The sequence below is a fragment of the Balaenoptera borealis genome, assembly GCF_965194805.1.
Source record: "Balaenoptera borealis genome assembly, chromosome: 7".
Lineage (NCBI taxonomy): Eukaryota > Metazoa > Chordata > Mammalia > Artiodactyla > Balaenopteridae > Balaenoptera > Balaenoptera borealis.
The window spans coordinates 91937488-91964410 of NC_138864.1; the positions used below are offsets into that span (position 1 = coordinate 91937488).

Sequence of the window (26923 nt, forward strand, 5' to 3'; positions counted from 1 at the left end):
ATTATGAACTAAAGGAAAACGCCTTCAAGGATGAGGTGGTGAGGGTAGAATGAATTCTTACACCAAGAAAAAAAAAAAAGGCTAAGATTTGGTTCTACATATTTTGTGCCAAATTAATTTCTCCCCTGCTGAGTACAGTAGCTCATAAATCACCTACCTCCTAAGCATGAATGGAGAACCTGAGGAAATACATCAGATTTAAATGAACCCACTTTTAAGGTAAGGAACTCACATATCACAAGAATGGCTTACACTTTGGAAAACACAGTTTTGAATCAATTCAAAGTTACAAAATGCTTTTTTGTCCCCTGCTTTTTTAATTATGAAGGAAAAAATGCAAATACCTCTTTCTAATTCTAGGTTTGCTCCGACTCTTCCTACTTTAGTCATCAGTAAAGACCTCATTCCTAAAAAAACCAAACCTTCATCATCATTACTTCAAATTATTTAATGGGAGCTGCTTTGTACTAAGCACAAAGCAGGTCTTTAAAAATTGCTCACAGGCTAGAGTTTGACATCATCGTAAGTGCCTATAAGCGAATACCGAATAATGTAAATTGGTCACCTGTTGACAATGCATCTGCATAAATCAAGTGAATACTCATGTAATAAATTCACATCTGACCCTTTTTAACCTTTCCCAGTATTGATCATTCTGTAGCTGATAAGATCCTAAACTTGGCTAATGACAATAAAAAAAAAAAAAAAAAACTGGAAAGGAAAGAAATGCATCCTAGGGGAATGACTGAAAAAGCTTTAGAACTTGGTAATAAGAAGCCAGTTCCCAGGAGGAAAAAAAAAATCCAACATTAGAAAAAAGTGACAGGACTTAACAATTGTACAAGATGAGCTTTACCAAGTCCATGCTATCCCCACATTATTATTGTCCTTTATCTAACAATCACAACTTATCAGGTTCCCTGCATTTTTCACAGTGTTAAAGGCAAGAATGACATCCATACAGTCCTTATCAAGTTAAAACCAAAGGACAGTCAACTCCTGAGAGTCAAACAAGTAAGGATGTAAGTGAAATGGCTTTGGTCATAAATCAAAAGCTAATAGGGCCCGAACACATGAGTCTGACCCTTTAATAATATTCTCTCCTAGCTTGACAACTCAAGTGAGAAAACAAAGTGTAGGGGATATCACTTGTGCAAAGACATTGGATGCTGCACCTGATGTTAGCTGTAGCTATCACACTGTTCAGAAAATTTCTTACAGGAAATCAGGTAGAACTGTTATCACTAAGACTAGACTTTTGTTATCGAAGAAATCAAGAAACGTTCACATCAGATATATTCAAACATGATCTCATGATCTATCGAGAAGATTTTAGTATTTTTGGTTAAAGCTTAAAATTCCTACCAGAGTTTTGCCTCTTTCATAGCAGAGGTCATGCATAGCAGAGGTGGTGCTGTCACCCATCTATTCAGAAGGTGCTAAGCAAGAGATTCTTAACTCAATGATTAACTCAGCAGAACTTCCTGGATCAAACTGCAGACTAAATGTCCTGTCTTTCTGCATGCCAGAGCTGTGCTTACCAAGCATCAAAGGGGAATAGGCTTGTTGAGTGTTGCTACAAAGAGTAGAGACAGATCAAAGGATAAAAGCTACCAGGAAACAGGTGAAAAAGCATCCAACAAAATACTGACCTTGTGAGATAGATGTCTACCACCAAAGTAGTAGTTCTCAATCTACTTGCTTAAAATTTTGTTTCCTAGGCCTGATGCTCAACTGGCTTGTTCATGAATTGGCGGGGGAGGGGGGGCCTGTAAATATGCATTTCTAACAAACAACCTAGTTGATTCTGATGTAGGTAGAAGATATACAATGCTAGCTAAACAACCAGGCCTTAGCAAACCTGTGGACAGATTTATGCATTTGGTCAAAAACAGCATTTGATTAACTATGAGGTCCCTTTGATATTTGTCTTTGTTTCTATGAGATTATGAAGGCAAGTAAAACAAAATAACAACAATACAGTAAACTTGAGAGTATATATAACTTGAGATGCACTATCATGTCATGTTTAAGAAATCAAGCTTTGGATTTAAAATAAGCCTGCTTTCAAATCCTATACCGCTTACTAGCTTTGTGGCCTTGGGCAAATTACATACTTTTTCTAAGTCTCAATTTTTTTATGGGTATAATACTCAGCTCAGAGAAATTATGATGAGTAACTAACTTTGTGTTAAACACTCACAAAAAATGATAAAGAATGAAAAGTAAAGGTAAGGGCTTCCCTGGTGGCGCAGTGGTTGAGAATCTGCCTGCTAATGCAGGGGACACAGGTTCGCGCCCTGGTCTGGGAAGATCCCACATGCCGCAGAGCGACTGGGCCCGTGAGCCACAACTACTGAGCCTGCACGTCTGGAGCCTGTGCTCCGCAACAAGAGAGGCCGCGATACTGAGAGGCCTGCGCACCGCGATGAAGAGTAGCCCCCGCTTGCCGCAACTAGAGAAAGCCCTCGCACAGAAACGAAGACCCAACATAGCAACCAATCAATCAATTAAATAAATAAATCTTTAAAAAATAAAAATAAAAAAAAAATAAAAAAAGTAAAGGTAAGAAAAAATGGACAAATCTGATACATTTTAGTTAAAAATTATGAAAGTAAAAAAAATTCATTATCTCATTACTTTAAAATATATATATAGCCAATAAGCATATAAAAAGATAGTAAACATTGCTAGTCATCAGGTAAATGCAAATCAAAATCACAGTGAGATGCCACTTCACACCCACTAAGGATAGTTAACATCAAAAAGACATTTAACATGTTGATGAGAATTTGGAGAAATTTAAACCTTCCTACCCTGCTGGTGAGAATGTAAAATGGTACAACAACTTTTGAAAAACGGCTTGGCAGTTCCTCAAATGCTTAAATATGAATTACCATATGATCCAGAAATTTCACTCCTGGCTATATACCTAAGAGAATTGAAAACAAGTATTTGAACAAAAACTTGTACACAAATGTTTATAGCAGTCTTTTTCATAAGAATCAAAAAGTGGAAACAATCCAAACGTCTATCAACTGATGAGTGGATAAATAAAATGGGGTATTATCCATATCATGGAATATTATCCAGCCATAAATAGAAATCGAGTACTGATACATGCTGCAACATGATAAACCTTGAAAATATTGTGATAAGTGAAAGAAGTCAGTCACAAAGGACCACATATTGTTTAACTCCATTGATATAAAATGTTCAGAATAGGAAAATCTATAGAGATAGACAGCATATTAGTGGTTTCCAGGGCCAGAGGTGGGGTGGCGTGGAGATGATGGCTAAAGGGGTAGTAGGTTTCTTTTGTGGGTAATACAAATATTCTAAAATTGATTGTGCTGATGAATGCAAAACTCTGAAAATACTAAGCCACTGAATTATAAACTTCAAATGGGTGAATCATATGGTATATGAATTAAATCTCAAGCTATTTTTTAAAAAGATTTATCTAAAATAAGAAGGAACACATCCCTTTATGCCCAGCACCCTTTCCTTTGATGAACTGCCACTACCACCATTCTCTGTAACTCTAGTGGGCTGTCAATTACAAGAAGTCCTCAAACCCCACTCTTGCCACAGTAACTGCTCACAAATTTCTGCCACTTAACTCTGGAGTGGTTTCTATTTCTCTACTTCCTGAGGCCTACTTATTCAACTCTGCTTTCCATTCTGTGATGTACCGGCACTTTATCAAATAAATCTCCCCCTCTTTCTTTGCTTAATCTCTCATTTTAGGTTGCTTGTAATCACAACACCCTATTTAGTATATACTCTACACTTCTCCAATCTCTTCTATAGAAGTAATTACATAAACAATGGGCTATAAATCCTAACAATTTTTTCTATGCATATACAGTTACTTGTCCACATATATAAATATATGTCTTAACAGCATGATACTATGCATAGTATGATTACACTGTAATCAATTTTGTCATTCTTCCATGAATAGTTAATTGTCTTATTTATCCATTTTCTTGTAATATCAAGGGGAGTAGGGAGCATCCATTAAAAATGTATCAGCTTAAAACCCAACAAACATTTACTGAATATACTTGGTGGTTGGAAAAAAAATTTTTTTACATACTTTTAGATGAGAGGAAGCTGAAAAATAATTTCTAATCAATTTTTGTTTACAAGTTAGTTTGACAGAGAATATATAACAATTACAAAACAATTATATATCAGGAAATAAGCAAAATTGTAAGACAATCATCTCATACCAGCTGAAGCCATGCAAATTCAATTCAATTTTATTAAATGTCAACTATGTAATATTTTTCAATGTGCTGATTATACTGTCCTTCAGGGCATCCAAAAAATAGTTTACAGCTTGGTATACTCATCCACTAGTCAACATTTTGTAATTGTCACATATACAAAGGTTGATAAACAAAATTTCCAGCAAAATTAAATATATTTAGGACAAAAGTTTAGGGCTTTGATTATTGTGATTATAATAATCATCTACATCTTTTAGCACTTACTAAGTCTTATTATCTCATTTATGTCTGCAATCAGTCCTAGGAGGCAGGTATTGTTATTATAATCACCCAAGGGCATTATGATAGTTTTAACTGGCAAATCTCAGATTCAAAGTCAGGTCTTTCTATCTCAAAAGTTCCTTTCTTAAGCAATACCTTTGTAATATCTTAACAATGATTTTAATGACTAGCTGAAGAATTGAACTGAAGAGTTTTTATAATATTACATTAAAACATCTTTATTTACAAAAATCCTGCAAGCAACAAATTACTTTTCTGAATCAGCACAGTTATTAAACCTGAGTTCTTTACTTCTTGGCACATGAAAAGTTACAATATCAATTTCTTCAGCATTCTGATAAAGGTGAAATCAAATTAATTCAAGCTACTACTTGATAGATTTGTGATCTTTACAAACACAGAAAACAGGTTAGTCTAGACTCTTAATGAAATAATTATTCTGCATGAGAAATAGGTACACAATTCCGTGAGAATACAAAATAATATAGAACGCATCATAATTACTGCATTGTTACACAGTAGATCTTTCCATATTTATGCATATTTAATTAAAATGATATTTATCAAAAGGCTAATGAGACCATTTTGAAACCCATTTACTGAAAGGCTAATGAGACAGTAGAATACAAGCTGTTTATTAACTGAAGAACAAGATATGTGACATCTGTACAAAGTCAGAGAAGACTGAAATTAAAAATAAAGTATCACTGAAAGCTTCTCATAAACCTTACAGTAAAAAAGTCATATCACAGATAAGAAAGACCATGTACAATGTCAGCTTCCCACTTAAACTGATAGGTAAAGGCAAATTTATATTCTAGTCAAAGAACTTACATAATGAGAGTATATAAATTAGATATAATGAGAATATGTAAATTATATACCCATTTTTCAGGATTACAGCTGTTATAAGTATTTAAATACAAGTCATTTTTTAAATTGCAAGATAGGCCATAATGGGGACTTCCCAGGTGGCATAGTGGTTAAGAATCCACCTGCCAATGCAGGGGACATGGGTTCAATCCCTAGTCCGGGAAGATCCCACATGCCGCGGAGCCACTAAGCCCTGTGCGCCACAACTACTGAGCCCGCGTGCCACAACTACTGAAGCCCGTGCGCCTAGGGCCTGTGTTCTGCAACAAGAGAAGCCACTGCCGTGAGAAGCCCGCGCACCGCAACCAAGAGTAGCCCCCGCTCGCTGCAACTAGAGAAAGCCCGCACACAGCAATGAAGACCCAACACGGCCAAAAATAAATAAATAAATTTATTTTTTAAAAAAAGGATAGGCCATAATGCTTACATGGTGAAATACAATTTCATAATGTTGCACTTTAAGACAATCTCATGTTAGACTACTGCATCTCACAAAAACACTGTTGATATTTCACTGAGCCAAAAAGTAGTTCCCTAATCATGTGAATATAATGGAAAGACACCATGCTGAAAGGCAAGTAAAATGCCAGTCACTTTCTTGAATAATAATGGTAGTATTCATAACAACAATACATATCTGAAGGCTTTCAGCTTCAAGAACAGAAAACTCCAGAGATATCAAAACGGCACATATCAAACTCTACATAACAAAATTACTTAACATTTAATTGCAAACTCTCTGCTCGTCAAATAAACAGGAACTCATTTTAAGATTAAGTAGCAAGTCGGGTCAAGTCGAATTTTTAGATGAAAGAGCATTCATAAGCAACTTTCTAAGCCAGGATCTTGGTTACATTTTTTTCCTAACATTAATAACAAGATTCACAAATACACGGTAAGTTTAAGCAAAAAATAAAATCCATATGTATTGCAAGTGGCAACTGTTCTCTTCAAGAGAATTTAGCATTATAAATTACCTGAATAAAAATCAAAAGTGAATTACCAGAAGATAGTAAAAATAACCCCAGCAAAAACTTCTGTATTTCTCAACATAAATTAACATGAAAGAAGTCACTCATCGCTAATTTATTTGTCAAGAAAAAAAATGATACTTTATTATTGCACGTAAATAATTTGAAAGTACTTCACTGTAACACGTTTTTCTGTTATTTATCCAATGATATATTTATTAGTTGTCATATTAAGGCCCTGTCAAGAGAGTTTTTAAACATTTACTAAGAAACACCGTCTATAGTCAAAATGAGATTATGCTTAATATCTTCAAAGAATCTGAAATAGCCTGTTATTTACTCACTGGCTCCTAGGACATGTTCCAGCCAGATAATGATCTTTTGTCAAAATAAGAGCAACCCAGTCACATGGGCCTCTTCACAGACTGACAGCAATGCTCGGAATGTAATCAAATCAAAACTATTCACCTAAATGGTAGTGACAGGACTAGTTCCAACTGCTTAGATCTTTATTCCTCTTTAAAATTTTAGTCCCTTGAAATTTAACTGAAGTTAATACACAGCTATTAAAAAGTCACAGACTTATAATCAATACCTTTACTAACAGCTATTCCCCAGGCTCTCTCAAAGAGAAGCACCAGAGTTATGCAAGATGGAAAATACCCAATTAGGTTTTCCTAGACCAATTAGCTTGTCCAGCTACTGAATATTTTGACAATAAATACATTCACACTCTTGAGTATGTGAGAGAAAAGTTAGCCCTTTAATTAGCAGTAAAACTAGTCTAGAAACGAGTCGTCTGGCATATCTCTGATATACTCTGGGATTGTATCATGTCACCAGAAATTTTTTAGAATACCAGGCATATATTGCTAACCTCAGAGTATAAACTTAAGTTCAGCTCCCTTCACAAAAAGTAAAAAACAAAACAAAACAAAAAAACCCAACTGTTTCTTTTAAGTATCTGAGTTGATTCTAAGTGAAAAATATCAATTGTTCTCACTGCTATCCACTTTCCATAGTGCCAGAATGAGAGAACAAATCTGAGCTCCTTGTTCAGATACAAGTGGAGCTGGGAATAAAGGGAACCAAGTTTTCACCCAGGTGTTTGTGTTTCAGTCAGCCAGTGCTGAGACAACACTGTACAAACTGTTGTAGCTAGTTAACTTGGATGGTTAAAATATTGCCTTTGAGCATGTGAACAACACTTCTGGACTTGAGTTATCCAATATATATATTGAGCAGGCATGTTGCACCAGGCATTGGATTTGTCAACAGAAACATAAAGGTCTAAAATTTTTTAAAAATTAAAAGAATTTTTTTTTTTTTAAGATTTATTAGAGTCTGGGACTTCCCTGGTGGCGCAGTGGTTAAGAATCTGCCTGCCAACGCAGGGGACACAGGTTCGAGCCCCGGTCCAGGAAGATCCCACATGCCGCGGAGCAACTAAGCCCGTGCGCCACAACTACTCAGCCTGTGCTCTAGAGCCTGCGAGCCACAACTACTGAGCCCACGTGCTGCAACTACTGAAGCCCGGGCTCCTAGAGCCCATGCTCCCCAACAAGAGAAGCCAGTGCAATGAGAAGCCCGCGCACCACAACGGAGAGTAGCCCCTGCTCACCACAACTAGAGAAAGCCCGCACACAGCAATGAAGATGCAACACAGCCAATAAATAAATAAATATTAAAAAAAAAAAAAAAAGATTTAGAGTCTGGTGAGGAGATATATGCAAAAAAATAAAATAAAATTTAGTGTAGCCTGGTAAATGCAGTAATAAACTTATGTATCAGATTGAAAAACATGGGTCTACACTAGCAGCAAACTATGGATTCTGACTTACTTTGTGATCTGTGGAATCAACATAGTCACAGTCATTTTTTTTTTTAATATAATAGCATAGGATACAAAACACTAAAATGTACCTCGTGAAAGAAAACACTGTTTTAAACTTTTGTTCCAGGTTTACATTGATACAGATTTAGATGTAAACATAGACACAGATTTCAGTATAGCTATAGACAAAAATATAGGAGTATATATTTATCTCTATATGTGTGCGTACATACATATATCTGGGTCACCATGTAAAATACTCTTCCTAGGTATGGTCAAAAATCTTTGAAAGTCACAAGGAGATGAAATTTGCCTGAATAAGTCAAGGTAGGCTTCATCAAGGAAACAGCATTCAGGTTAATACTATATGAAGAAGTTTGTTCAGTAGAAGGATAGGAGGCTTCCAGACAAGAAGAATAGAGTGTGTACAGATTGAGCACACTGAAATATGACTCGGGCCACATGCTGAAATATTATTTTGGATATACTGGGTCAAATACAATATATTAGCAAAATCAACATCACTTCTTCCTTATTTTTTAATGTGGCTACTAGAATATGTCAAACTATATATATGGCTTGCATAACAAATTTTAATGGACAGTAATGTGGTAGATGATGAACTGGAGAAAGGAAAACACACTAACAGTGATTAGGTCAAAGTTAGGCTATTGAAATAGCCAAGGTGAGAGAAGACGACAGCCTGATCCACAACAGTAGGAATGCAAAGGAATAGGAGAGAAAAGTTAAGAGAATAAAAGAAAGTAGAGGAGACAGGACTTGGTGACTGGTTATGAGAGATGAGCTGCCACAACTAAGACCCAGTGCAACCAAAGAAACAATAAATAATAAAAATAAATATTTAAAAAAAAAAGAGATGAGGGAGATGAAGTCATGTATTCATTCATTCATTCATTCATCCATCCAAACATACCACTGCATGCCTAAGATATGCTGGGTCCCATGCTGGTTGTGCTACGGGGAGCTAAATAAAAGTCAAAAATGCTTATTAACATTCTGGAGTGGGAAATGGAGTGGAGGTTGTTACCATCCACTGAAACAGCAAATGAAGGAGGAAGAAATTTTCTGTTATCAAATACATCAAGAATAAGATGCTTAAAGGATATTTAAATGGAAGTATCTGGGAAATACTTCCCAGATCTGGATTGCAGGGTCTGAAGTGAAGAGAAAGGTCTAAGCTGAAGCTAGAGAGTTTGGCAGCAAATTCTTAGGAGGGGTTGAGATTGCTCAGAGAGAGGCTGTAGAGGGATAAGGGTCACAAGTTCCAAGGGAAAACAACACTACTAAGGACGCAGAAAAAGAGAGCAAGTCCACTAACAGGGAGTAGCCAGACATGAAGGAGAAAAAGCCATAAAGGGTATAGTCACAGATGCCAAAAGAGAAGGATGTTTTTAAGTAAGTAACATTCCATAAGATCAAACTGGAAGAATAATTTCAGAGAAGCACTGGAAAGAGTACAAAATTTGCTAAGTCAGAGATCACTGATGACCTTTATGAAGGTGATTCCAGCAGAGTGGGGGAAACAAGCAAGACTACAGAAGGCTGAAGCGCACAAGGGAGGCCAGGAAGTAGAGAGGCCAAGCAGAGACAGCTGTTTCTAAAACCCTAAAAGAACAATAAAGTAGGAAGCACAGATTTGAGGGAGGGTTTGGGGTGCCTTCATCTTTGTTTTTTGATATGAGAGAGACTTGAACATGTTCAAAAGCTCAGAAAAGCAGCTAGCGCAGATAGGATGGCTAAAAAGGCAAGAAATGGAGTAACTAATGGATCAAAGCCTGAGGAGCTGGGCGAGGAGAAAACCTAGAATACAGGTGGACAGGTAACTTTGACGAGGAGAGAGAACATCTCTTCCCCTAAAGATGGAAGAGAAGGTGGCTTAAGAGACAACGATCAATTCTGATCCAAATAAGGACTCTAGTTTCTATATTAAAATATTACTCATGTTACAGAGGAATCACTGGGCTCCTCTCATTAATGGTAACTGCAAATGTGGCTCCACAGTTCCAAGTATCTGAGTAATACTTATGTATAGCAAACGTTCTAAAGCCAAGGACACAGAGCTATCAGAGGGCAAGTCAACTTCAGTCTACTCCATGACCACTGACTTAATAGGTTCTAGTACCTGTTAGGTAACCTCTCAGAAATGACTGTCAGTCTCAAAGAGGATTGGAGGGACAGGGAACCTTTCTGTCCCTGCAGGGTTTCCACCTATGTACATGCGGAGTGGAAGGTGTGGGAGAGTTTCTATCCTCTCTGCCTAACCCCTCACTAGCTCCTTCCCAAGGAAGAGTCACATCTGTCACACTGAGCCACAGTTTAAACCCTGTGGGTGGAGTTATTGTGCCTTCAAGACAGGAACCCAGATTCCCTCTACCTCCACTCTTCCCATTTCTGGCGTTGGAAAGGTGAGCATGCATGTCCAGGCAGAATGTGGACCTCCAGGCAGAACGGTCATGATCATTTTGTGTGATTTTAAAAAATCAGATCTGGCCTTCCTCATCTCCCCTCTGCTCCAATTCTCAACCTACGGCTGGGGAGATAAGTGGGACTGAGGCTCCTTGGAGTAGGAAACACAGTTTAGCCTCCAAATCCCTCACTGGAAAAGCCAGACATGGAGGGTTACCAAGCATCCATCCAGCTATGAAGCAGCACTTTATTTCCCTGCTGGTGGGGGAATAAATCATTCTTCAGTCCAGAACCCCAGAACACAGGAAGGGTAAAAGTGGAAGATTAAAACATCAAAATATCACCTTGAAACTCCCTCATCCAAAAGCCCTCAGCAACAGACAAAATAAAATTTGCACTAAGTTTTTCTGCCTATTTTTCATTTTTCTTTTCCTCAGTCTGACCCTCCTGAAGTCCCCTCCCCTTCTACTACCACATGTTCAAATCCATGAATTTCATATGTCATCTCAAGGAAGTCTTCCCGCCCTGTCCAGTTAGATTTAAGTATCACCATCTCGTTTATCCTCTCATAGGCCTTATTTATATCTCTATTAAGCACTTTGTTATAATAAGTTATTTAAATATATCTTCCCTAGTAAATCAGATGAGATTGCTAAATTCAGCTGTGTATCTCCAACCTTGAGCACATTGTCAAGGTTGGTCTCTGCTCTAAGTCACACCTCATCTCTCCTTCCTCTGAACTTCCACAACAATTTGTGGGGCTGCTACTGAGCCCAGTAGCGTACAATCACTACTCTCCCTCTTTTTTTGCAAGAAAGAAAGATCCAGAAGGATTTTGTATCATGGATAAACAATGTGAATTAATCTGACTACCCAGACAGGAAGAACTAAAGGAGCAATCTTTTGACTCATCAGCCAGTCAGAGCTCTATTTGGCCTGGAGCTATGGAAATTCTTAAATCATCAGGCTCAAAGGAAGGTCCACAGACAGTAGAAATCAGTCATGAGTCAATGGGGATTGAGGCCAAAAAGACAGCCAGCAGTTGAGGTTGTCCCTTTGCATTTCACCAAGAGTGCTCTACATGCATTTTCAACCTGGCTAAGTAAGTAAGGAAGTATACAGATTGTGCTTACTAAATACTGAGTTTCTAACTTGATTATTAATAATGGCAAAGCACCTTATAAAGTACACCTTATAAAGCACATGAAGTACTTCTAAATACTTCCATTTTATACCTGAGGAAGTGAAGTCTTAGATAAATTGGGTGAGTTCTGTAAGGCCTCATTCACCAACAAATATTCAATAAATTCCTCCCATATGCAATGCACTGGGACTGAAGCAGACCTGCCCTTGTGGAGCTTTTTCTTATGGGGGAGACATAATAAAAGAAGTAAACTATAAAATATGTCAAGTGGTGCTAATGGGAAAAGAAGGCAGGCTAGGCAGAAGGTAGGGGTTTTGATGGCCCAGGAAGTCCTCAATGACAAGATGACATTCGAGCAGAGACCAGAATGGGGAGGAAAAGAGCTTAAGTGGGTGGTGTCCCAGTCCGAACTGTAACGCAAATCTTGGATTCCCACTGCTTATGCTCTTTCAAAATACAGCAATTTGCCTCTGTGAGAGGAAGATGTTGACATCCAGGCAGGTAGCAGGAGAAACAGGGCCCTGTTCTTAGCATTTCGGGCACATTAGGAAAGTAGATCAGAAAATCCTGAACAAGGCACAGAGCACACTATCCCATGCCCACAAGGGTCCCCAACCACAGAGTTGGATACTCCAAAAAGATGCCAAGGGGTAATTGTCATTGACAGGAGTAGCAGCACCACTGCAAATAGCAAAATGTTAAAGTTGTAGCTAGAGAATGTCTGATCTTTTTATTGCTGTTTTTAAAGGCTAATGTCCTAAGTGCTTTGTTATGGTTCCTATCATACAAAAGTCATTTGACTCTATTCTGAGTTACTTGGCTGTCACAAGACAGAAAATGGGCTGCAATAAGAAGAGCTTATTCAGAGGAGGGAAAAGTACAAATATCTGGTCCCATATCATGTCTTCACCCAAGGCATGATTTACCTTTCCCAGTGAAATTTTTGTCCAGCTCAGTTAATCACCCCCTACCACTCACAAGTAAAGTATCATTCAGAAAGGTGAGGTAAAGGAGCAGACAACCTAACAATTGTTGCATACAATTACTAAGTGACCTGAAGTAACCACCTCCACAACAAATAAATATTCGCTGCACGAATGATGTCTCCATGAGACTTTGCCCTTTGCCTTTGCCCAATCTGCACCTGTTCTTAAAATCACTTCTGGTTTGGAGCTCATATTTATTCACTTAATGAACTGAGCTGAATACCTACAATAAGCCAAGTACTTTGAGTGGTTAACTACTTGAAAACAGTATGTGCATGTGTACACACACACATACACAAAAGCACACACCAATTATATACATAGGTCCTGTGTGAGTTCCATTTGGGAATATTTCTATACATGTCAACTATGTAGATTCAAGTGCAAATGTATGTGTATATACGTGTGAGTGAGTCTGTATCAGAGAGAGAGGCAGAAACAAAGAGAAGTGGAATGGAATAAGCAACAACTAAAGTTACATTAGACGAGGAGAGGAGAAATCCTAAGGCTCATGAGAAAACGCAAATATATTTAAAGAAAAAGAATGAGGGCTTCCCTGGTGGCGCAGTGGTTAAGAATCCGCCTGCCAATGCAGGGGACACGGGTTCGAGCCCTGGTCCAGGAAGATCCCACATGTCACGGAGCAACTAGGCCTGGGCGCCACAACTACTGAGCCTGTGCTCTAGAGGCAGCGTGCCACAACTACTGAGCCCTAGAGCCCGTGCTCTGCAGCAAGAGAAGCCACTGCAATGAGAAGCCCGAGCACGGCAACAAAGAGTAGCCCCCCTTTGCTGCAACTAGAGAAAGCCCGCGTGCAGCAACGAAGACCCAACGCAGCCAAAAATAAATAAAATAAATAAATTTAAAAAGAAAAAGAATGAAGTGAGCCTTCACTCGTCTTCCCTGTACAATCATACTCACTGCACATCAACTGCTTTGCCCATATCCTGTATGCTCCCTGTGTTCCTTACAGGTTAAATATAATCAAGATCTACCTTTAAAGCTACTTGCAAAAACAACTCTCCCATTAACTTTTAGCTGAGAAGTAATTATATTTTATCCTTCAAAAGAAAATTAGGCATAAAACAATCCCAAGAAAAATAAGAACTAATAACCTTGCTCCACAAAAGAGGCAAAAAAAAAAAAAAAAAAAGATTTAACCAAGATAACACCTTCAGTTTCTGTCCTGCCATCCATTAATTTTAAATTTGATTTTTCTTTACATCACAAGGCACTTATTCAAAAATAAAAGAATCCCTATATCCATATGTTGTCCTGCAAAAAGAAAACACGATTAGTTGTATTTCTCGTTCAAACACTGTAAGAATAAAGGAACTGTTTTTAGAAATGATGAGGTTCCTGCAGATAACATTTACACACAGGATTTGAGGCTTTTTTGTGACATAAAGTGCAGAGTACTTTGAGGATGGTTACAGATGCAATGGCACAGAAAAGGCTTTTAACTTTGGCTCATTTCCTCTGACCACCATGCCTCCATTCTACATTATAACCTCTCAAAGCTACAGATCCTTTAGAACTAGCTTTTAAACTACCTTTCCTTGGTATCATCACAAAACAAGAACACTTTGTTATTTGAAAATAAAAGCACAAAATTATTGTGACTCAATAACTGTGCTCATTATGGCAAACCAATAAACAAGGCTCAACAGAAACTGTTCTTGCCAATAGCTGTTGTTTATTGAGCTGCCAAGAAATAAATCCAAAAGAAACCAGAGAAAGATCTGCCTTTACAATATAGACGGTTTCTTATTCAGAAGCTATCTTTAATATCAGAAATCGCTAGCACATATCCCACTGCTATCATTATCATCCACAATAGAATCGTAAACTAAGCACTAAAACCCTGTCATTCATACCTTAGAATAATGATTAAAAAAAAAACAACTAACAACAAGGACATACTGTATAGCACAGGGAACTGTACTCAATATCTTGTAATAACCTATAATGTAAAAGAATCAGAAAAAGTATATATATGTACAGGTATTACTGTATCACTTTGCTGTACACTTGAAACAAAACATTGTAAATTATACTTCAATTTTTAAAAAATTAAAATACTAGAGAATTCCATTTTTAACTTAGTAATTTCTTTTTTGATATAACCCATAACAAAAGCTACCTTGAGTACAATCACTTTTAGAGACCGTATAGCACTTTATATCCAAAGGAAAGTTAATAACAGGGTGGGGAAACATAAGAAACATCAGGGCCTCTTCCCCTTGTTTGAGGCAGAAGAATTAGCTGGCATGGTCACCAAGGCCAAAACCAAATATTCAACAGTGCTGGCTGGAGATGGTAGGGCCAAGCCAAAAGAGGTGACCAATCAATAAGAGACTGGTTACATACAGAGGGAATTGAGCAAGTAGGTAAACATATTGAGGATAATGGGAGCCAAGGTTTTCAACACTGCAGAAGGAATCTGCAAGTATAAAAATGGGGAAGGAAGAATAAATCCTGCTGTTTGGGGTTGGAGTTGGAGATATCAGTGTGAACCTATTTTTTTACATAGATCTATAGATATATACATACATAGAGATGTATACGTGTATATGGTGTATATATACATACATACATGCATGCATACATATATACATACACACACATACATACAAACCTCTATTTCCTAAGTTTACTTACTAAGAAGCAAAGATATCCTAACAGCAATGACACCTCTAGAACCCTCTAGAAACCCCTTGGTTTCTAAATGTCATTTCCACCCAAAGGAACCAGAAATCCTAAAATTCCAAGGCTGAGGCAGAAAAAGTATAAGATACGCCTGGACCACCTTTTAACATGATGAATTGAGAACACAGCACCAGTTCTGTGGTAATTCTGTCTGAAAACATCATCTGAAGCTATTCATCAGTAAGCATCAGATAAACCCAAATAGAGAAGCATAATTTGGCTGTATTCTTCAAAAACGTTCAGATCATGAAAGACAAGGCAAGACTAAGGAACAGTCCAGTTGAAGGAGACCAAAGGGCAGGATAATAGATACAAGGCATGATACTGGATGCTGGACCTATAAATAACATCACTGGGGTGACTGGTGAATTATGAATGGGATCTGTGGGTTAGGTGGTAATATTATACCAATATGCATTTCCTATTTTGATGGTTATATTACGGTTATGTGGGAGAATGTCCTTGTTTTTAGGAAACACTGAATTACTAAGAGATTACTAGAGCATCATGGCTGCAACTTTTACTCTCAAGCCAAAAAAAAACAAAAACAAAATCTTCAAAATCATCTGTGAGAGTTAAGGGATAGAGAGAGAGAAGAGAGGGAATATGATAAGACAATTGTAATAAAATGTTAATACTAGGGGAATCCGAGTGAAGAACATATGAGAGTTCTTTGTCCTATTCTTAGAATGTTTCTATAAGTTTGAAATCATTGTAAAATTAAAAGTTTAAAGGAGAAAGAAATGTTTGGTCATAAATGTTCATATACTATTAAGAAAAACCTTAACTGTCTACGAAAGGCCACAATCTGCTGTAAATTTAAAAAGTAAAAAAAAAAAAAAGGTATGCTGTGGCTACAGACAAAAGATGGCCTACATAATTCTAAAAGCACTCAAACAAAATAAGGACATTAAAAGGGCTTTTATCATCAGTAAGTCTAAAAAATGTGAACTGTATGGGACTTCCCTGGTGGTCCAGTGTTTAAGACTCTGCACTCTCAATGCAGGGGAACAGGTTTGCTCCCTGGTCGGGGAGCTAAGATCCCACATGCTGCACAGCGTGGCCAAAAAAAAAAAAAAAAAAAAATTGTAATTCTTATGCAACACTTGGCTGATTAAAGGTGACATATTTTATGGGCATTACAAATATTTTAAGGATAAAATTGCAGAAAATCCCTGCTATTCGTGAAATAAGATGACCCACGTAGACAAAGAAATGTGTCACCCAGATCCTGCTTCAAGGATGAACTTGGGGGGATTGTGGTCAGTAGAGGGTCTCCAGGTCAGCAGACTTGAACATGTGCCTCAGCTGCAGACAGCCCTGCCCTGGGCATTCCACATCCTTCCACAGAGCAGGGGTGACCTGAGACAATGCTGAGGACAATACCACCTCAAACCCCTCCCCTGCCACTGGCCTGGCTGGGGCTTTGTCAGGCTTGCGTGGAAGTTTGGCTTCTTTCTCTACCCGATCCTGTAGCTTCCCCTTCCTTTCACAGCAGTTGATCCCTGACATACATCTTGCACCCCTATTCCATCTCAGTGATTACTTCTGGGGAACCCAACCTACAACCAGGCCCTCCTTTGCTATTTGTTAAAACAGCGTGATATGGACACATTTTATAATTTTGTCTTGTGAGGGAGTAACATTATTTCTGACTCATAAGACAGTTGTGAATTTTCTTAAGGTGAATTCTGCCTCTAACTCCCATCCATTTACCTTCTCATGCTGTGTGACAGAAAAATTGTACTTTCCCCTTTTCATGTTAGCCAAATATAAAAGATAATCATTGTTTAAAAAGCAAATTTCCCTCTTACGGTCCATTAGCTCCTGCTGCTTGTTCTTGTAGTGGAATTGAAATATAACAAAATGATTTCCATGGCAATAGAGAATAATCTAGTAAATGTGAATTCTGACTTAGCAACAGAAGAAAATAAGAGGAGATTACGGGACTGTAGTGGGACTAAATTTTTAATTTCCATGTGTGTATTTTTAGTATCACATTTTGAAACAAAGAAAACAGACAAATTCATACACACAGAACTAGGAAGAGTGAAACTCTAATTATAGGATAAGTTTAAAACCTATACCTCAATCATCAATTTGTATTATCACTCCCTACCATTACTACCAAAATACATTCAACTATCACAAAAAATTTTTACTTAGAAATTTGAGACTTTTTTACAACTTTTACTTGAAACTCTATTATCTACTATAATTTCAGTTCCAGTTACTAATGTCTCCCACTATGTTCATTTTTACTAATAAAAACAAGTATGGTTTATGGCTAATATGTAAGTGAAAGATTCTCAAAAGACTATAGAATCTTTAGAAGTCACAGGAATAGAGGAACTGCAGGGTTTGTGAGCATCACAAATACGATAGCAGATCTCTTGCCTGATACCCAGTTAGCTGGCCCTTTCTGTTCAGAAGCCCTGTGAAACATGCACCCTCTCTACCATACACCGCTTTTCTCCCCACCCCCCAACCCCGAGTTGTACACTCAAAGGTGGTTGTTTTGGTCCCACACTTATTATCAGTTGTTCCTGTTGCTGTGTAACTTAATTAAATTGTTCACAAGCTGATGAAATCAAAGAGCAAAAAGGCAAGAATTACTGCATCTAAGAAAAACAAGTACTATGCATCACAAAGATTTAATAAAGATGAATTACTAAAAATATAAACATATTGGGTATGAACAAGGCTAGACTGGACAATTAGAAAAAAATTATTCAAATCTAAAAGGATTCTACACTCAGAATGCTTTGTGTCTTAAATTTTTCTTCTTGTTAATCGACCAAACTAATGTACTGTAGATAACGCATTGTGTCTGTGCCTTATACAAGAACGATTATGCAAACCTCCAGACTTTTCAAAGGAAAGAGCTTCAGCCTTACAGCAGAAACTGGCAAACACATAAATAGTGAGATAAGAGGAGGAGTTCAAGGAAGCCTGGATAGGATTCTTTAATATTAAGCAGTCAACCACGCCTCTCTTCCATTTGCCTCCACTCTCTAGGTGGGATTCCCGCCCTCTGCTCTTAAGGATGACACGGAGCACTGCTCCCTCATCCCAGACCTGCGACAGGCATTGCTTCCATCTCAGGCTAATTCTTCCTGGTTTGCAGTGAAGGCTCAGCAAGTGTTCTTCGCCTGCTTGCTTCACGGTCTCTGCCTTGCTTTGCATATACGGATTCTTCATTACCAACTAGATTTCACTTGTGTCCAGCATATCCCATCTGCAAACTGCATTTTCCCTTTGGACATCTGCTCCCCAAGATGGAATTCAGACAAGAATTTATTCCTGACTCCACAGCCACGTGGGCAACTACTTGATTAGACACATTTCCAGTGCTTTAAGCACCCTTGCCAATGCATATATTGGCTAACTAGGAAAAAGGGTACCCGGACCACTGAAGCCTCTTTTTCTTCTAGCCACATTTTAATGGTCAATGTTCCCTGGAAACGTACAAGAGCTACCATAAACTGAATTTTCTGCTATGGGCCCAGCATTTGTAGCTTTAGCTCCTAAAGCATCTAATCTAATTTTTACTTATTCTAGCCTATTGTCTTACATTCCTTAGCCACCACTCACCTCATTTCCTACCAACGTATTATATCCTTACCTCCCTCCTTGAACTTTTTGGCCTGTAACTTGGTGCTTCCCTTACTATGCTTGAACAGGTTTTGCTCACATCGCTTGTGACATCTAATGAGAAGGATTTTTCCTCCTGACACCAGCCAATTGTAACACCTACTGGGTGTCCTACAATTCTAGTCAATTCTGACACTATGTTCCTGGGGTTAACGTCAGGTTCCCCACAAAATGTTCTCACTTCAAATGCCAGTCACAAGTATCAAGTCCCCGGGTTACCCACATTTCTGTCCAACTTGGCTACAAAGTCAGGGGGTTCCCACAATTGGCTCTTGCTGCAAGAGTCAACAATTCACCAGAAGAGCTCACTAAACTCCGGAAAACACTTTACATACTACTGCCAGCTTATTATAATGGATACAAACGAAGAGCCAGATGAAGAGGTACATAGGGTGAGGGCCGAAAGGGTCCCAAGGCCAAGGATTTCCATCCCCTTGGAGGTGGGGTGTGCCACCCTCCCGGCATGTGGGTGTGTTCGCCAAGTGCAAAGCTCTCTGAACCCTGTCATTTAGGGGATTTTAGGGAGGTTTCATTACACAAGCAAGATTGATTAAATCACTGGCCACTGGTGATCTCCTCAATCTCCAGCCTCTCTCTCCACTAGCCAGAGGTTGTTGGGTGGGGCTCAGAGTTCTAAGTTTCCAGTCAAGGGTTGCTGTCCTTGTGACCAGCCCTATGCAAAAGCTAGACAGGGGCCCATCAAGAGTTATTGTTAGAACAAAAGATGTGCTTATCACTCTTACCACTCAGAAAATTCCAAGTATTTTAGGAGCTCTGTGCCAGAAAGTGGAGACAAAGACCAAATCTCTCTCTCTAGTACCATAATACATTAACTCTTTCTTCCTTTTTCCATTTTTCCACAGACTACCTTGTAAGTAATAGCTCTCTACTGTGACCTAGTACCTTTAACGGCTCCTCTCACACTACCTCTTATAAGAAACTTCTCCCATTTCTCCTTCCCTTCCCTCTACCTTTCCCAAGTTTGTACCAGGTAACAGGTAAGATTTAGATCATTGCACATTTTCAATTACACTTACTTTGTTGTCTGCTCTGCTCAGACTATCTGTTGTGTGTAAACTCTGCATGCTAGAAGTAGCTATTTAATTTTGCTCCTGACATTTTGTGTAGGAAAGAATTGCTTACAGGTTCAGTGTCTCTAGAAAGACCATTCCTCTGGGAAGAACATATCTGTTGCTCAATGTTCATTGACTGTTTTACTTTTAAAATCCTCCCATCACCATTCCTGACTGCCAAGGGTACAACTTCGCAGTCTAATGTCTACAACTAGTGAAAATTAAAGCTTAGCCTCTGCCTACATAAAAAAGTATCCCTACCTGAAGATACACAGTCCCCTCAGAATCCTTTTGCTCTGATTCTCTGTTCACATAAATGGGTTCTATATATGTAACCTCTTCCCAAAAAGAAGACACCCAAAGATAGCCAAGGGATGCAGGATAGACAACTAAACTTCATTCTGAATTGAATCACCAATGTCTTTTATTGCCTCGTTCTCACATTTTTAAAATTTTCTCCTTTCAGTGATAATAACCTTGTTAAAAACTGACCTTCAAGATAGGGAAGAGCAATTGATCAGTTTGCTAGTCCACTCTCCCATCCACCAACCAACGTATTTCATTTATTAGGATACAATTTTTAAAATAGTGTGTCATCTCTGGAATCAGGATTTATTTTAGTCAATCACAGCATAGTTTAAGTAACAGTACCTTTTTCTTTCTTAGTGGTATATAAAAATAAGGATGCATCTTAGATTTGATAAGTTCCTCTCCCAGCAGCCTCTGGCTGACCACCAGAGATAACCCACGTAAAGCACTTAGCATTGGATGTGGCATACAGGAAGTATTCAATAAATTTGCTGTGTTCATCACCATGTTTCTAAACAAATAACACAAAATTTAAAAATAAACATAGATTAAGTTAGAGTTCTGATGCATTCTCCTTATTCAACTTTTTCTGAGTGCCTTTTGTTTATTTGTTTCTGTCCTAATTTTCTACACTTTGCATTTGTCTCCATGTGCGAGACCACTGGAAAAAAAAATCTGATGCAATTGCTAAAGGATGTGCTAAATGATCTGGCTCAGAGTATCCAAGCCTGACAGATTAGGATCTTTTCATATCAAAGGACTTTAATATCCTTTGAGATCCTGTAAGATCCTTTCACTAGCTACCAAATCAAAAGACTATTTGGATAACAGACTATAAAAAAATCTCACTAGATAACAGACTATAAGACAACTCCACAGTTAGGAGTCTTTGAAAATGGCTCAAACTTTTTTTTTAAACTAGAAGTACCAAGTCATAATTTCAAATGATATAAGTTATTTTTCTTCCACATTCTCCTACACTTTGCCCTTTTTTTCTCTCTGTCTCTATACACAGTAACCTGAAATGTATTTCTACTTAAATCAGAGAGCAGTCAATTAAATTTAAAAATTGTAGCCCAATTTTGTTTGCCTGATCACACATTACTTGTACTCATTTTTACTTTATACTGTATCATACAGCCATTTCAGCAAAATCATTTTACTTCTTGTTAATGAATGTGCTAATATAAGAAATATCCACATTTTAAAAGAAGCTCAGCGTTGGTAATTATTAGAGAAATGCAAATGAAAACCACGAGGTATCACCTCACACCAGTCAGAATGGCTATCATCAAAAAGTCTACAAATGATAAATGCTGGAGAGGGTGTGGAGAAAAGGGAACCCTCCTACACTGTTGGTGGGAATGTAAATTGGTGAAGTCACTATGGAAAACAGTGTGGAAGTTCCTTAGAAACCTAAAAATAGAGCTACCATATGACCCAGCAATCCCACTCCTGGGCATATACCTCAAAAAGACGAAAACTCTAACTTGAAAAGTTACATGCACCCCAATGTTCACAGCAGCACTATTTGCAACAGCCAAGACATAGAAACATCCCAAATGCCCATCAATAGATGATTGGCTTAAGAAGATGTGATATATATACACAATGGAATATTATTCAGCCATAAAAAAGGAATGAAATAATGCCATTTGCAGCAACATGGATGGACCTAGAGAATATCATAGTAAGTGAAGGCAGACAAGGACAAATATTATATGATGTCACTTACATATGGAATGTAAAAAATAATGCAAATTAATCTATATACAGAACAGAAACAGAGTCACAGATACCGGAAAAAAACGTATGGTTACCATGGAGGAAAAGGAGGTAGAAAGGGATAAAGAAGGAGTATGGGATTAAGAGATACAAACTACTATACATAAAACAGGAAGCAACAAGAATTTGCTGTATAGCACAGGGAACTATATTCAATATCTTGTAATAACCTATAATGGAAAAATAATCTGCAAATATATATATTATATATCTATAACTGAATCACTTTGCTGTATAACTGAAACTAACAAAATATTGTAAATCAACTATACTTCAATAAAAATGTTTAATAAGAAATATCCACATTTTAATGAAAAATACAGTACAGCTACAATATTTCTAAAAGAAAATAATACAGACAGTACAGTTTTATGGTATTTTATAGATGAAATTGTTCCTTTATTTTGCTGTTCATTTTAACCTTTCCCCTTTTTAAAATAACTTAATTGAAAGCATGATATCATTTCACCTCTGGTATATCAAAAATACACAACCAACTGTGGTAACATTATCCTGTAACATTCCTAGGTGAAAACTATTAAATATTGACTCAATCTGGACCCACGCCTGAAAAATGTTATTCAACAAATTTACATAAACCATAATTCTAACTATTTAATGTTGATGTATCATGTAGCTCTAAAAATAGAGAAATACTGGTTAGCAAATTATTTGTATAAATACAATATAACTCAATATATAATGCCAGTTGTTATGTTTAAGGCTACAGAAAAAAAAAATTTCAAATTACAAATCACATTTAATAGACATATCCACAATGTCTACATATTATATATTCCTTCATTCTTTTTCTACACATATATACCTTATTTTTCAATTATTGGGATTATGGCAACATTATGTAGCTTGCTTTTTTTTTTAATTTCACAATTTAACAGCAGCAAATTTCCCTGAAGAGTATTCAAAAACATAAGAGTGCATAGTACTGTAGTATTATTGAAAACAATCTGCAAGTAAGTGGGCCCACTGGTTCAAACCTGTGTTGTTCAAGGGTCAACTGTAATTACAGTAGTAAACAAGTCATTTAACCTTTATAGGTCATGGTGTCCAATTCAGAAATGGGTAATTTAGAGACAAGATTATCTATTAAGTCTGTTCAACTTAAAGATTCAATGATGACATGACCTCTATTTCCAGAATCCAGTTTTACACTCCCTGCTGCTGCACCTCCACCTCGGTGGTATTCCCTTGCTCCCACCTTCCACCCTTGACCTTCTCCACTTTACCCCACTGTCCATTTAAAATGTTCCTATCTTGTTCTCTTTCAGGCTTTTCTATGTGATCAACCATCTATATATGTAGTCTGAATGACAATAACTTTTAATGTACCTTCTTTGTGCTAAATTTACATTCAGGTACCTTGCATGGCTCAACGGAGAGATATTAGTGACGTGGAACATTCAGGCACGGAGGCTTGGGGAAGAGCTCTCAGCCTATCTGCTTACATCTTCGGAAAGCATATGGCATGAGGCATGACTGCATTTCTACTCTGAAATAATATGTCTGTAGTAAAGATTATTAATATCATTTTATAATTTTACAACTCTCATTTCCATAACGATCACCAGTAGAAATAACACAGACTTTTTAGAGTCACACCACACCAAAAAAAAAAAAAAGTTATACTGATAAGTCCTTCTCAAGTATATTCTGATGAGGAAAGGTTTATGTTGTTTGGGGGTGGGGGTTTTTTTGTTTTTTTTTTTTTTTAATTGAGATATAATTGACACACATTTTATTAGTTTCAGGTATACAATATGATAATTCAATATTTGTATCTATTGTGAAATAATTACCATAATAGTTCTAGTTAACATTCATCACTACCCGTAGTTAAAATATTTTTTCATGGGATGAGAACTTTTAAGATCTCCCCTAGCGGGGCTTCCCTGGTGGTGCAGTGGTTGAGAATCTGCCTGCCAATGCAGGGGACACGGGTTCGAGCCCTGGTCTGGGAAGATCCCACATGCCGCGGAGCAACTAGGCCCGTGAGCCACAGTTACTTAGCCTGCGCGTCTGGAGTCTGTGCTCCGCAACAAGAGAGGCCGCGATAGTGAGAAGCCCGCGCACTGCGATGAAGAGTGGCCCCCGCTCGCCGCAACTAGAGAAAGCCCTCGCACAGAAACGAAGACCCAACACAGCCATAAATAAATAAAATTTTTTTAAAAAAGAAACATTTAAAAAAAAAGATCTCTCCTAGCAACTTTCAAAATACAATACAGTACTATTAACTATAGTCACCGTGGTACACATTACATCCCCAGGACTTACTCATTTTATAAGTCTAAGTTTGTACCTTTTGACTACCTTCACCCACTTCACCAACACCCTATCCCCGGCCTCTGGCAACCACCTATCTGTTCTCTGTATTTATGAGTTCAGTATTTTTTGTGTTTTGCTTTTTGGAGATTTCACATATAAGTGAGATTATACACTATTTGTCTTCCTCTGTCCAATTTATTTCACTTAGCATAATGCCCTCAAGGTCCATCCACACTGTCCCAAATGTCAAAAAAAAAAAAAAAAAAAGGTTCTGTTTTTATTTTTGTATTTTCTGCTTTCCTTGCACTAGTCTAGTTTTTCTTAAATATTTACATAAATTTATGTAATAACTTCACTTTGGACTGAACAGATTTGCTTTTATTTTCTAAGGATTTGATGACATGTGTTGAGATTATCTCACTGAGATGCAATAAAATTTAGCTTATGTTCCAAATGTAATCCACCAAGTTATAACATGATTTAAAATGAAGTCAGTAAAATAAAATTCCAATTTTCTAGTGAATATGTATAATTACTAAGGATAGGATCTTAAATATTTTCTGATTGCCTACCTGTGCTGAGAGTTATGGGGGAGCAAAAGCAGTTAAAACCAGTTTTCTGTCCCAACGAGTGTACATGCTGGTAAAATAGAGAGACCCGTGCTCACCTAACAATAACACAAGGTAGAATAAAATGGTTCTTTAAAGAAAAATAAATGAATTCTGTAGAGGCACAAAAGTTTTAGCATTAAAGGATATACAGATAAATAAGGGGATTAAAACTGTAGCTCCAATACCCTTCCAAATTTTAAGGTACTTCTTTGAGCAATAAATAAGGGAAAAATTACCCAACCATGTCCTTTCAAAGGTACACTAGAGATTATACTTCCTGTAGCACTTCTGTACAAATGAGCCCTGACTAGCAGTGGACCACTGCTTGCTGTTGAGGAGATTCCTCAAGTAACTGTGAAGACTAAAATGGAAAAACACCAGGCGAGGCATGGTCATACAGAGCAATTCAATTGGTAAAACATGGACTAGATAGCTACATACAAGGTCAGGTGGAAGGAACAACTTGGAATGCTATTAAGCAATAGAATTAGGAAAACTACAGGTTCATTATTAAACCAACTTTTATTTAGAGCCTTTGTGCAAAACACTAGATCAGTGAATAAAATCCAGGAAACATGTACTCTGGGAGACTGTCTCCCATGTTATATATTCATGGTCTAAAAATAATAATAATGAATTCAGAGAGCAATCCTGCACTCATTCATCCTGTAAATGTCCCATGTATTCAAAACAAAACAAAGCAAAAGCCTTCTGCTCTGAAACGACCTTTATAAAACACCTCAGCTGGTATTCCTGGTCCCTAATATCAAGTGCTTTTTCATATCTATAGATTATTCACATAATGAAATGCAATCACCCTTTTCCTTAATGTTTCTTTTATCACTTTTTTGGTCAAAAACTTTAAAACTTCCGTATGCTACAAAATCAAATTGAAACTTCACAAGGTGGCATTCAAAACCCTCCATCTCTCTAAACATCCAATCTGTTTCCTATTACCTTTCCAACAGGAATTTTCTGTTCCCAACTCAATGCCCTCCTGGTACTACAAGCACATTGTCTTCATTTACATCTATTGACATCTGTTTTTCCATGGTCATCTTAACAAAACAAATCCTTTCCCTCCTATCCAAACTTTTTCCAGCTCAACTCGAGCACCATTCCTTCCAGAAAGTCCTCCTGGATCATCCAAATCCATACTACTTTCTTCCTTATTGTGTATCATTCATTTTGGTAATGAATCTTATGCTGTTTTAAATTACTATCTGCTGTTTTCATACCAACCAGGTTAGAATTTTTAAAGTCAGATGGTTTATCGTTTATTTATTTTGTACTTCCTAGGATATTTAGTATACCAGCTATTGGAATAGTAAATATTCAAAATGTATGTGCTGTTTTAAATTCATCAATAAAATCATCTGGTCTAACAAATTTCTTTACACATGAAAAACAGGACAAAAAAAACAGGACAAAAAGTTAAATAGCTATTGCAAATCACAAACAGTTTGAGAGCCAAGTCCGAAAGCTAGAATTCTGTATTCAGGTTACCAAGAATCCTGCAGAGGGTCCCTAAAAGGGTACAAGGAAAGATCCCTTATTTTTCATGTACTACTGTTAAAAGTTTGGCTCCTATGATTTAAAAAGTAGCTTGAATTCAAAATGTGAAATGACCATCATAGTTAAATGTAAAGTAATATTTGGGCAAAATTAACTGTTTTGAAGCCTTTTGAATGGTTTATGTTTTGTTTTTTTTAACCAGCATATTATTGTAAGGGCCATACCTGCA

The 26923-nt window shown here is 37.3% G+C and overlaps 1 protein-coding gene and 1 long non-coding RNA gene across 6 annotated transcripts in view; one reads left to right on the top strand and one right to left on the bottom strand.

Moving 5' to 3' along the window:
• Positions 1 to 26923, bottom strand: part of IMMP2L (inner mitochondrial membrane peptidase subunit 2) — a 629217-nt gene that overhangs the window by 451625 nt on the left and 150669 nt on the right. The gene's annotated exons all lie outside the window — the stretch shown is intronic.
• On the top strand, positions 2 to 24462 carry LOC309632541. Its single transcript, XR_014246966.1, has 2 exons — positions 2 to 2231; positions 2566 to 24462. It is a non-coding gene; the product is annotated as an uncharacterized lncRNA (long non-coding RNA).